Raw genomic sequence first — 13,712 nt, 5'->3', positions numbered from 1 at the left:
ACTATTTAGAGTGCCACAATTGATTTAAAGGTGCCATTCTTTGCTGCCTGAATTCTTCAGAAAATGAAAACAAGCAGCCAGATACTCTTTGCATGCAAGCACCTATCCTGCCATTTATTGACTCAGCACCAATCTGTCTTCATGTTGGATACATTCTAAAGCAAAGACTGCTTCACTGAGGTACGCATTTTATTTCTAAAATATGTATGACACGTTTTTTTTAAATCCGATGAGAGTGTTGAGCTAAACAGCCTGTAACTGTTTATGGCATGCTTTGTTTTCTTCACAGATTTGTCTAAAAATGAAGTTTGATGAGATGTCTGCTTTCCTATCTCTAAGCACTCATCCTTTACTTTGAGTTTGTTTTGTCTCTTTCAACCTTCAAGGCCAGCACCAGGAATTGCTAGTTTTGCCTTTAAGACAAGTTTGAACTAATAAAGATGGGGCAGTTCCCCAGTTTCCTTAAACACTTTATAAACTTCCAAGTACAAATTCCACCTTCAACATCATTATTATTATTATTATTATTTATTTCTTAGCAGACACCCTTATCCAGGGCGACTTACAATTGTTACAAGATATCACATTATACAGATATCACATTATTTTCTTACGTACAATTACCTATTTATACAGTTGGGTTTTTACTGGAGCAATCTAGGTAAAGTCCCATGCTCAAGGGTACAACAACGGTGTCCCCCACCTGGGATTGAACCCACGACCCTCCGGTCAGGAATCCAGAGCCCTAACCGCTACTCCACATTGCTGCCCAAGATTTGTGAAAGCATCTGAAAACAGACTTCAGATGCTTAACAAACCCAATATATGAGAAACTGTCTTTTTTATCTGCTTACAATAAGTAGTAGTTGTTATCAAAAAGTGAGCACATCAACTAATTAAGAAACAGGATCGTCTTTTTTTAAAGGGATACACACCTAAAAAAAAAAAGAACGTAGCACAAAAGAACATAATAAATGCTCCTGGCCATTCTGGAGATGTTTCCAAACCATTTCCCCTTCTTCTTTTTAGGATTGTGATGATGTTTTCCTGTTGTGACAACTGGTGTAGTCTGTGGTTGGAGATGGTGTTGGGCCAAAATACTTGTAAGATCTTTCGTAGGCATGTGTTTTGGAAGCTGGCCAATCTGTTTGTATCCTGCTGTGTCACACGCCACCATTGTGATCCATAGAGTAGTACAGAAAGGACATTACTGCTGTATATTTGTTGTTTGGTCTTCCGGGAATATACAGAAGACTTCCACAGAGGTTGTAATTTTGCAAATGCCTAGCTTTCTCCAGTCGTGCCTTGATGTCTTCTTCAGTTCCTCCCTTAAGAGTGATGGTACTGCCGAGGTAAGTGAACTGATTGAAATACTTGATCTGTTGGGTGTTGATCGTGATGGGTTGCTGTGGTGTAGTGCTGTTGGTCATGACTTTGGTCTTTTCTACATTCATGACCAGTCCGATCGATTTGGCGTGCAATTCTAGGCTGTTAGCCTTCCTCTGTGTTTGGTCATGGGTGTGAGATGTCAAGGCAAGGCCATCGGCATAGTCCAGATCCTCTAATGAGGTGAGGAGGTTGATCGATAACACCATTAAACATTTCATATCGTGCTAGATGTATCTCTTGCAAGCTGTCAAATCGCCTACCCACAGCGACTGTACAATAAAACACTTCTGACTGGGAATTGGATGCTGCTGGCCTCCACTTCTGATTAGCATGAATACCATTTAATTATATGACCTCTGACAGCCACATTAACAACCTGCCTGGCCTAATCAACCTTTGTTCCTTGTTAAATGAGCGCCTCCCTCATGTCCTTAATGTCTTCATCAGAAGGTCAGGCTAACAGACTTTTGAGACAGTAAAAAAAGTTTAAATATTCTGGTTTAAATAATTATGATAATCTGCTTTTCTTAGTTTCTTATAGTTGTATCTTAAATTTCGAGTGAAGCATTTTAAACTTAATTTTGTACACTTGAAGCCATTGTAAAGTCACTGAAAATACAGTGTGTATCATATTTCAGATAGCGATGACATTTTTGAATAGTTTGATAATAAACCCCATAATGTTTTAGAATGTATTGTCGTGTATTTTCTCTTCATAGGGAAAGTGGTAGGTACAGTTCAAGCAAATGTTTTAACCAAATAGATATGTGGACTCCAAACATTTGGTCTAACTTGGAGGACCAATGGGCCTCATTTACGAAAGGTTAATCAACAGTAATAGTGATGTCATGTCTAGTGCTAATTCATTGATATATAGATAAGTGCAGTTAGTTGAATGATTGTATCATCTCCGTATAAAAGCTAGGGTGGTTTCCTTGAATAGTCATAATAATTAACTGCCTGACAAAGACACATTGTGTCAAAACGCATTGTGGTTTTTGTTTGTTTTGAAAAATATTTGTTCAATAAAATATATTTTAATCAGAAATTGACTGAAGTGTGTCTCTAAGTTGGCGGATCGCAGCAAATCAACAAGAAAACAAATTGAGACAGTTTCTTAATTAAATTTATATATTATCTGTTCCCATGGCGTTGCTATTGTAAAAAAAAAAAGGTTAGTTGTATAAAAAGAAGAGTTAACTTTTAATGGAAGGAGAGGCGGTTTATTTTATTAAACTATCTGCATACAAGCAGCCATGTGCAAAACTCAATATGTTCCTAATAGTATTGTTTTTTTTTTAAACCTAGTTTGATTCTCTTAATGGCAGGTTCGCCAAACAAGTAAAGAAAACAAATGCTTCCAGGTAACATTAGCAATTTTGTAAAAATAGACATAATGAAGCGCTCTTACCTTTGTATAAGTTAGTGATCCGCAGATGTGTCAGCCGCACGAAGAGCACAGTGTGTGGTTTTCACTAACTCTACTGTACAGAATAAATGAATTTTTATCTATGTGTAAATATCGGGACTTTCTTCCTATGCACCGGGACGTGGGACATTTGCTAGGAAATCGGGACTGTCCCGACCATATAGGGACTGTTGGCATGTATGAATTTGGTGGCACTTTCTGTTATGAAAGTAAACGTTCTCGAATTAACATAAATGTTTAAATAAGAAAAATATATGTATTTTATCAAAAAACTACATAATTTATTAATCTACAAATTACAGTAGGTGTATTTTTATACTCACGTTTGTTTGTTCTGGCAACCACCAGAAATTTAAAAACTCGCCGCATATACTGTCTATTTTTTTTTCTTCAAAACTGTTGTCATGCTGCGCAAGTATAAATTTTATAAAATTACAAGAATTTTTTATATTTTATTTATTCAGCCAATAATCACGATTATCGTGATAATTTACAGACGATAATCGTCCAACCCTAATAAGGCATGCATTCATGCATGAATTAACACTTTTCACAATCTCACTTCTCAGCTTTTCTGGTGATCGGAATATAGAAGCTCCTGATTCATGGGATTATGCATCAACAACACATATATAATATATGGAAAGGGATTTTGTTTACAAAGGTAAATGACAATGAGATCATTAAAGAAAACAGTAAACAGTAGAATATCAGTCAGTTAAAAGAATTGAATATAGGCCATGCATACCACTTATTACTGGAATGGTAGTTGGAACTGCCATTAAGCACAGGAATGTATTTTGAATAGCAATGAGTAGACCGCAGAAGCAAAGCAGTCTAACTATAACAGTTACACACCTTTTAATGATCAGCAGTAAAAATGCAGAACATGGTCCTCCACGCAAGGCCACACATACGTTTATACACATCAGCACACGTTCTCGGACTAACCCTATGTTCGAGCTTCTCACTGACTAGTAGCATATCAGAGTTTTGGTTATAGAGTTTCTTTTCACGGTATACATGTCATCTTGCTTGCAGGTCAGGTTCCTACCTACACACAGACCTCTTGTATTACGTGCCCTGTCTGATTGTGTTGCCAGCCCATGTGCTTGAGCCATTTTGCTTCTCCAGGGCAGATCTGACCTGCTTAAAACCTGTTTGCATTCTACAGAATATCAAATTGTCATCCATGAGTATTCAACTCAGGTCTGGGAGGGAAATTACACTGCAGGCTTAATTAACTGCAGGTGTAATTAAGTGGGTAAGTAATTTAAAGCATGTTCAGAAGTTTAATTGGTTCAGTTTAATAACTAGAGAACATTAGTGGTTGTGTGACAAAAAAAAGCAAAAAATGACCTCTTTGTATTTATGTTTTTACACACATTCACAATAGCAATATCTTCAAACTGAAATCTGTGATTCCGAAAAAACAAAACAGACTCTGTACTGTAAATCTATGAAGCGCTTGTGTGTTGAATTAGAAATATCATTTCAATATTGTAGTGAAATATGATATTATTATTTTACAAATACACGCTAGATTCAACTGTTTAACAAAGAGGAAAACTCATTTCTATGTACTATTGACAAACAAAGATTTTTAATTAAATTAATTCATAACAGTTACTTGTTATGTTTCTCTACATTGTCCCTTTATTGTCCCTGGGATAATGTTAGCTTTTTGATAAGACCCGCTTGAAGGAGGTTTGCTTGGAATGCAAACCTATATCCCTTCTCTTAAATTGCGTAGGTGAACATGATAATGAAGCCACTTCTCGTATTTTTGGTCAGGAGCTAATGGTCTTTGCCTCAGTGTTAAGTGCCTTGCCCTGTGATCAAGTTTGGGTCCTCTATTTAACAAATTCTGATGATTTTTTTAATTGGAAATACAGTTTGCAGCTCGATGCGGGAATACACTCATAAGTCAATAGATGTACAGTATATTTTGTAGGAATTAAATATGTGTTAACTAGCAGGAAGCATTTTGAACAGCATTCTCATTTAAAGTACCGGCTTAATTATAATAAGTTTACAAGGCAGCAAAGGATGCCAAGTACCTCCAAGACATACTCAAACACAAGGCTATTAGTGTGAGGCATTCCATTGTACTTAATCAGTTCTTGGAGGGATTTCTTTCTTGTGTAAGTTATGATATTTATATTTACTTTTGTTGTCAGATTCTCAGAACCCTGAGAGCTTGCTTGTCTTCCAAATTATGTGGTTAGTCCCTAATTACATATTCAATATTTATTCCAAACATTTCCTCTGGTCTGAGACATTTCTCCCTTTTCTTATTTCCTTTTATATTGTTTCTCATGAAATCTATCTATCTATCTATCTATCTATCTATCTATCTTTTTACACTGCATTTGCTCAGGGTTGCTGTAAAATCATCTTCCTCCCTGAGTTTTTGCTTAAGAAAATACATTCATATTGGCAGATGGAAGTTTCTTGGACTAGCGCTCTATAGGGTACTGGTGCTTAATATGGATACCTGTCTTCTCAAGGAGGGCTTTTATGGGATTACATTAAAATAAATAACCCTGTAATTCAAATCTTTTTCATTTCCATTTCTATGAAGTGAAGGGGTGTTCAAGTAGCAGTGCGAAGTAGCCAAGCGACGTTCCTGCTATTGTAACAAATTAGTGTTACTGATTTTCCATGGTATTTACGGTTACAGTTATTACAACTGCTCAACTATACAGAATGACTGTACAATAACAGTGCTAAGGGTACATTTATTTATTTTTTTATGTTAAAGAGAAAAACATTCTTTAATGTATAATGTGATATCTTGTAACAATTGTAAGTCGCCCTGGATAAGGGCGTCTGCTAAGAAATAAATAATAATAATAATAATAATTTTATTTGAAATAGATACATTTCTCTGTGAATCAAGGCAACAATAATTAAGCTCCTGTTTACCTAGCTTACCTAGGCACTGGTACTTATCTTCCATTTGGTTTTGACAGTTATTTATTGTAGGTTTAGTGCAGCTTGGTTACCACACATTGCTTCAATGAGATCCACTCACTACACTAGGCTCATATCCAGCCAGATAGAGCTGAAGTCAGTGTCAGAGGTCAGTTCTCTTTATCTATCTTACTGCGCTGTAACAACACTGTAACAACACAGTAATTACATGTGTGATTGTGAAGTTACAATGTGGAATTGCAGTGTAGTTAGAAGCACCCACTATTTCAATATGTGTTAATGATACGGCTAAAACATCAATACCAAACCATCTATGCATTCTGCAAACATCATAATAGTAAACAATATTTAGTATTCTTATCTTTACAGAACCCCACCCCTAACGTCATTTTACTGTAAAAAGGGGTCTCATTCACATACCACAGCCCAGCGTTAATAGTAATGTTATACTCCAATATCTTGTTATTTAACAAAGGTAGAACACATCATAATAATTCAATGTTTGTTCACATTCCCCTTCAAGTGTACTTAATGCAATACTGAATGTCACCAAGCAAACTCCCCTCCTGGTGTTGCACTGGTAAATTATGAAGAATACCTTTTTATTGTAAGTAAAATAGGCATGAAAAGCTTAATTAGATTATCAAAATAGTACAGGACTATGATTCCCAAAGCACCAAATACTCTGCCAATAGTTTAGAATTGTCACAATTGGCTGTTCTCTGCTGAAGGCAGATAGCTCTGCATGTTCGGTTCACAGTATATAAGTTAATAAATATTCTTAGAAACAAAAGCCATAAACCTGGAAACAATCTAGAAGGGTTAAGCTCTAATTATACATAAAAGGAAACATCCCTGCATTTTCCTCCACTGAACGGTTTTACAAAACCTTCGTAGCACATGGACTAAAATTATTTTATTTTGCATTAAGATATTTGTTTCAATTTGAATTTACATTTCATATGCCCTGGTACACTCTACTGTTTATGAGTTTGTTTCATGAATATTAAAACCTCATATCATGATTTTGTTAGTTACTATGTTCTTGCTCTCAGGCAGTAATCTGTGCCTTAGTTACACATCTTACACTCATTTATCAGACATCACCATTTTTGCTCAAGGAAATAGAAAATGACAATTGTAATGTTACAAAACTAGTTACAAACAATCAAGATAGTGTGCCAAAGAGGTTTATTAGTTTTGTAACATTGACACTTATATTAAATTAAATTGGCCCAATGAGTTCAGTCGCAGTAACTATAGTATCTCAATATGCAACACATTATAATGTATAATGATAACATATTTGTGCAGGTGTATAATATATACATTTACACATATGTACATTTGAAATGCTTTTGTGGTCATTAGTCTCTATTTTAAATCGATTAGTATCAGTCCTATATTACTGGTACATACAAAGGAAATGTTCAAAATTAGCTACAAATGGGTTTTAAAATGATAACAGAACAAAAAACTGTCATCCAGCCTGACTGATTCCAGCATTTTCTAACCACTTTGGTTAGCTGAAATGCTTGTGTGAGTGCTTCAGTGGCCGTCAACAATATGAATCTGGTTCTTCTTATTTTCCCTCTATCTATGAAAGATCTTTTTGACATTTCTATTAATGTTTCAACCACATCACATACACTCTTCAAAAATCATGACTACAAATAATAGGGATTCACTACAGATCGTATGAGTAAACGAAATAACATTGCAGGATCTCGTATTGTGTGACACCCTATTTGTCTCTGGTTATGTGCAGAACATTACATCAATCTCTATTATGGCTACACAGCAAGACTCACGGTGGGTCCTCAAAACAAAAGACACAACCGCTGATGTAGAAATAAATGGAAACATGTATTTACTGTAACCCCCAATGTCATACTGTATGTGTCAAATGCACATAGACTTCAAACACATTTTAAACACTTTTTTGATACAAACTACTTTCACAGTGTGTGTTTTAAATGCCAACTGCCCCAACACATTTAACGGCCATACCTTACGAGTTCTACCAACAGTATTTTGTTTTTGACTTTGCAAGATACTAAACATAATTGAGAAGTTTCCCATTTTTTATATGATTAAATACATTTAATTATGATGCACAAAATTCTCTTGTCGCATTTTGTGATGCCATACCAAAAGTAAGCAGTTTAACCTTGATACCCAGTAGTATACCTCCTAAACCTTTTATTAAATTATTACATAAACACTGTAGATGTGCACAGGACACTTTGATTTTTTTTCCTTCTGGTAAAGTAAATCACGAAACAAAATTTAAGCATCAGGACCTATTTTATAATGAGTTATTTAAACATCTTTTTTATGACTAAAATATAGTTTGACGTGCAGGAAACTATTTTAGACTTTTGTTGCCTTCCGGTTTGATAAATTGCTGATTTATTTGTTTGGGTGCTTGGAGGTTCAAATCCCTGTGGATCACAATCTCTTTGTACTAAAGAAACTTACCCGGTTAACTGAGCAATTATTTTAATTGGCAGTGTTTCGAGAGTCAGTAAGAGAATGGTGCAGGAGATGGAGGTTGTGAGAGGACAGACTGCTGGAATGAAGCCAACTAAATGAAAGCAGTTAAAAGTGTTTTTGGTAAATGTCTAGTTAACAGGACCCTGGTTCTAAAAGTAAATCCACATGTACAGGGAGCCATATTCTTCTGAGACAGATCTACTTCTCCTGGGTGTTGCTGTCTTTGAAATCCATTGTCAGCAACTTTGGTGCAGTGGTAACATAACTGCTTTGTAAACTCATAGCTCTGGATTTGAAACCTACCTCCATCTTTCTTCTTATTCTTTGAATACATCTAATTTGAACTCAAGAAATGCAAGCTTGAATAATGTGTTTTCTCATGTTTCGTAAAATGTATTTATAACCAAAAATGTTTCATGATTTATTTTGCTTACAGGGAATAAATGCAGATGTGATGTTCACAGTTGATGGACTTCGTTAAATAAAGTATTTACTGATTGATTGACTGATTAAAATCACAGATCCCTAATGAAACCATGTGTGTTACCAATATGCCAAGGTTGCTGTCTTTTCACAATGCACAGGATCTTGCCAATATTATAATGCAATAGACCTGTAAAGAAAATCTCCCTGAGCTGTGGGAGATCAGCCTTGGAGGAAGATTATCCCTGTGTGATTTCATTAGTATGTGTGCACTGTTATCAAATACACAGTAAACCACGGTTATCAAAGAATGGCATTTAAAAGATAAAATCACAGAAAACAAATATGCTTTAATGTTTATTCAGATTGATTTGCAAAAAGTGAACAAGGGCACTTCTGTAACCGATGGCTGTTTTTCTCCCTAATTTAAGATGTTCATTATGTTCCCTCACCACAGCAGCTCCTTGAATAGACTTGAATGTCAATGAGTGCCCTCTGATCCTGCTGCCAAGTTAATCACCTCTTCACATTCAGGCACTCAACAGTGGGTGCTGATAAGTTACAGCCCCCTAAAGGACAAAGGAAAGATTGACAACTTGGCAGAGCCATGATGAGAAGCTGCTTCACTTTGGTCATTCCTTTACCAGATGAGACTATTGGGAATCTACAAAATAGTTATGTTGCTCTTATATTGAGATTCTCTATCAAACTGACCCATGTTGTTTTAATATTTCTGTATGCTTCCTGGTTCTAGAGAAACTCTACTGACTATGTCTTTACTACCCAAAACATGTGGAGCCAGCAAATGTTGAAAGGTCACAAATATTGCATGTTTTTTCAAGAACCAGGAAACAGTAAAAATAAAAAACGCTATGATAAAGCTGAACACTAGAATATATATTAGGCAGTTATATATTAGGCACCTTTTGAGCGATAACATCACTGGATTTCAATGCAACTTGACATTCATCTCTTTAGAACCGTGTGTGACAGATTTCATTTCAAGTGGAGTGAGGGCATATTTAGAACGTATTTCAATGTTATGGTATCCAAGAAAAGAAATTGAAATCTCATGGAGCTATGAGTGCCTGTTATCACACACAAATAGATCCCTGGGTTGTCTCACAGCTCTCCCTAAGCCTAACCATGCATTGTAAAAGTAGGTAGCTCTCGTCCCAAGGCATTTTTTATATGAAAAAAAAATTGACTTCTCACTCTGGTCCTCATTGGCAAACATTAAATGTATGGGCTGAAAACAAGCATGTGTGTCTTTTTAAAACATATACTTTGACACAATGCATTATGCAGCTTTAAATATTGAAACAATTGAAAGCATGAAATTGAAACTACGTCAGTTTGCAGCACCCATGAGAGATACAGAAGTTACCTTAAAAAGATTTATTTTTTTTTAAATGCAAAAGAAAATGGGCTGGATTTTACAAAGGAAAGACCCTTAGCCACTAGTAAATCATATTAATTAAATAAAATAAATTGTCTAAAATACAGCTGCTTTCTCAATCCCTGAATATCCACTCTGGGCATTGCGATTGAAGGGGATATAAATGACTGAGGAATTGCAATGAATGTAGGAGACTGGAAAGCAGTGCTGCATACCATCTAAGAAGCCAAAAAAAGGAAAACAGATATTATAACAGCAAAATGATATTGTTGCCTTCCAGATCAGCTATCCTATGTTTGTTTGTTTTTTTTTCAGGACTTAGTGTGCTCCACAATATGCATTTTTAAAGACTTCAATAAAGTGCATGTATAAAGATTACTTTCTTCTGCATTCTCAGAACCCACATAAAGACTCAGTATAAGCCTTGCTCCTTTCTAACACCCAACCCCCTAGAGAACCACTTGACAGCTGAACTAAATCCACTGTCTCGAGGTTATGCCTTGGTGAATTTAGTATAGTGGCAACTTTTTGAAGTTACCAATTAAACTGCCACAAAGCACATGAAAAGAAAGGCTGAATGATACTCTCTCTTTTCTGTCTCTATTGCCTGTTGTCTGTTCAGTAAAAAGGAACACCAGTACCTAGGCTAAGATTCGTATTAAACAGTATTAAAGTTTAAAGACTCGTTTCTACAGTGTTACTTTGCTCTTCATGTGAAAATGCTAATATAGTTTACCAGAATGTAATTTTCCACAGAATCATCACTTGATTAAGCATAACACTTGGTTGCTTGGGAAACCATGTCTGTTGCATACACCTTTCAAGCAACCATATAAATCAAGATATTTTACTAATAATGTGCACGTTGGCTTGGTCTTTGGATTGGAGCACAGCCACTTACCTTCAATTCACCTGAACATTCCCCAGTTATGGGGAATTGCTGCAGTGAGGGATCATAAGTGGACGTTTTGAATTGAGAGGAAAAAAGGGTTAAACTGATTGTGCACTATGTGCAGGTGAGCTGTTCATGTGGTAGATCCTCTGTTTGTAAATATGAGCAGTTGTGAATTAGACATGGCCGTGGCTTTCAGTTGCTTCATATCACATTGTTAGCCAGGCAACCTTCTAATTGCATTATTTTACAACAGTGTTTAATCCTGTTTAGTTAGTCAAGTTAGCCCAAACTTAAACCAGATCTACATATTAACGACCACAAAGCCAATTCAAATTTTAAAAAAAAGAAAAACTGGACTTAATGTACACTCCTATAAAAGCTCCAGTCCTCATTTACAAAGCAATCTGCTTTCTCAGTAAATTAATTGCCCTACATTGCAGTTGACAGGGGATGTATTAGGTTTTTCATCTTGGACATGTTTTTAACATCCCTGACAGTCCATTACATGGGTTTCACATTCACTCTTACTCCTATCCATTAGACCTGACACACCAGGTGTTAACTGCAACTAACTTACTGAATGCATAAGTTTACATTGGGTATGTACCTTTCTGATTTTTAATTCAGGACAGCATTGTTTTTAACATACATTTAGCTAGCTGGTAAGTATGAGATAGGGACACTCTTAATAGCAATATCTACAGCATGTTGATTTAAACGGATATTCTCTATTGTAAGGGTAAAGTTTGGGATCAAGGCTCATCCCTGGTTAGCACACCATTTGCCCCTACTAGGGGGTTCTAATTTAAAAGGGCAGTATCTAGTCATTTTGTAAATGTGCCCAGTGATCTAGATACTACTACATCACCTGGTATGCTATTTCAATCATTTATAACTCTCTGTGTAAAAAAGTGCTTCCTACCTGCCGTTCTAAACGTACTTTTACTTAGCTTCCATTTATGCGCACTTGTCCTACTTTGTAAAATTTGAAGCAGTATGTTGGTTCTGTCAGGACTGAGGCCCGACTCTGTAAATAGTATAGTTTTGTTAGTAAAGAAAATGTGGTTTAATATGTATAATTTAAAGGAATTCTAAAAACACATGCTGTGCTGTGCTGTGCTGTGCTGTGCGGTGCGAGGAAGCATGACTGTGCAGATAGACAGGAGTGGGTACCAAGTGCATGACCGAGGGCCACAGTGTGTTTATGGTAGAGATTAATTTAGGGGATTTTAATCCCTCACAAGTTTATTTAGTTTGTGAAGGGAGAATGTTCCTGGAGCAGGACCTCCCTTTTAGTGGGAGCTTGACCACCTTTTGTTTTATAGCTGTTTTTCTCACTGTGTTTTGTTTAGAATTGTTGTATTGTCATGTACACTGTCTTTGTGTAAATCCTTCCACACTAGGGCTACCATAGCTGGTACCCTAGTGGCGACCACCAACCACTGCAACTGCCTGCAACCTCTGTGTAAATAGTAAAACCTGGACGCCTGAGCGGTGTTTCAACGTCAAACCCTCCTTGTCTCTCTCATTTCTCAGCGGATACCCATACACAAACAGAACCCCCTGTTACACTTGGGTTAACTTTAGCTATAGTATTTATGATTTTATAGACTTCACTCAAGTTCTTTCTTTTCTACAATGAAGAGATTTAATTCTTTGACCCTTTCCTCATAGTGCATGTCATTATGTCCTGGGATTAGCCTAGTTGCCCTTCTATGTGCTATCAAGTGCAATGATGTATTTTTTTTGTAGTAGTAGTAGTAGAGGCTAAAGTACGAGTAAATCTGTAACCTTTAGGGAATTAACAGCTATGAATAGTTGTATAAAGCCATTGATTTTTTCCTGGACTGCAGAGAATTTAACAAGGTACTAAACCATCAATTTTAGCCTTTGTGATGGGGTCAACTGATAAGGTAGACTTTAGAGATTTAAGAAATATTGCAGGTCTAAGACCAATGCTCTCTCATACATATGCTGATGTGCTTGTTCGTGCTTTTACAACCTCTGCGTTAGACTTCTTTAGAAGGTTAAAGTTTTAAAGAACCTTTCTCTCAAGGACTTGTCTCTCTTTCTTTGAATGAAGAGTTAACGCCTTGTCCCCTCTTAGGATGCTCAGCTTTTATAATGTGTAAGAATTTCAATCAAGTGTCCAGGGAGTCCCATGCTATTGGAACAGGGCGGAGGCTGGGCGTGAACCGGCGACACTGCGCACCGCAAGCAAGCAAGCGTCTAAACCGCAGTGCAAAAGAGCCAGGCTCATCTGCATTTGTGGTTTTAGAGCTTTTATCCTCATCTCATCTCACCGACAGGGGACTGGACAGAATCTGTAACGGCAGTGTATCACATAACTGTTGAGGCAGGTACAGGTCAGCATAATAGACTGTTGCCAATATGAGACTGTGTACTGCAGAATGGTGCTGGATTTTGAGAAGCAAATATGATATGAGAAGTCAGAAACACTCAAGAACATGCTGGGAAGATGATTAAGGAGGTTGTGTGGTCCAGTGGTTAAAGAAAAGGGCTTGTAACTTGGAGGTCCCCAGTTCAAATCCCACCTCAGCCACTGACTCATTGTGTGACCCTGAGCAAGTCACTTGACCTCCTTGTGCTCTGTCTTTCGGGTGAGATGTAATTGTAAGTGACTCTGCATCAGCTGCATAGTTCACACACCCTAGTCTCTGTAAGCCGCCTTGGATAAAGGCGTCTGCTAAATAAACAAATAATAATAATAATAATAATGTGGT

The sequence above is a fragment of the Acipenser ruthenus genome, chromosome 9 (assembly GCF_902713425.1).
Source record: "Acipenser ruthenus chromosome 9, fAciRut3.2 maternal haplotype, whole genome shotgun sequence".
Taxonomy (NCBI): Eukaryota; Metazoa; Chordata; class Actinopteri; order Acipenseriformes; family Acipenseridae; genus Acipenser; species Acipenser ruthenus.
Note: the sequence above shows the minus strand (reverse complement) of the source record.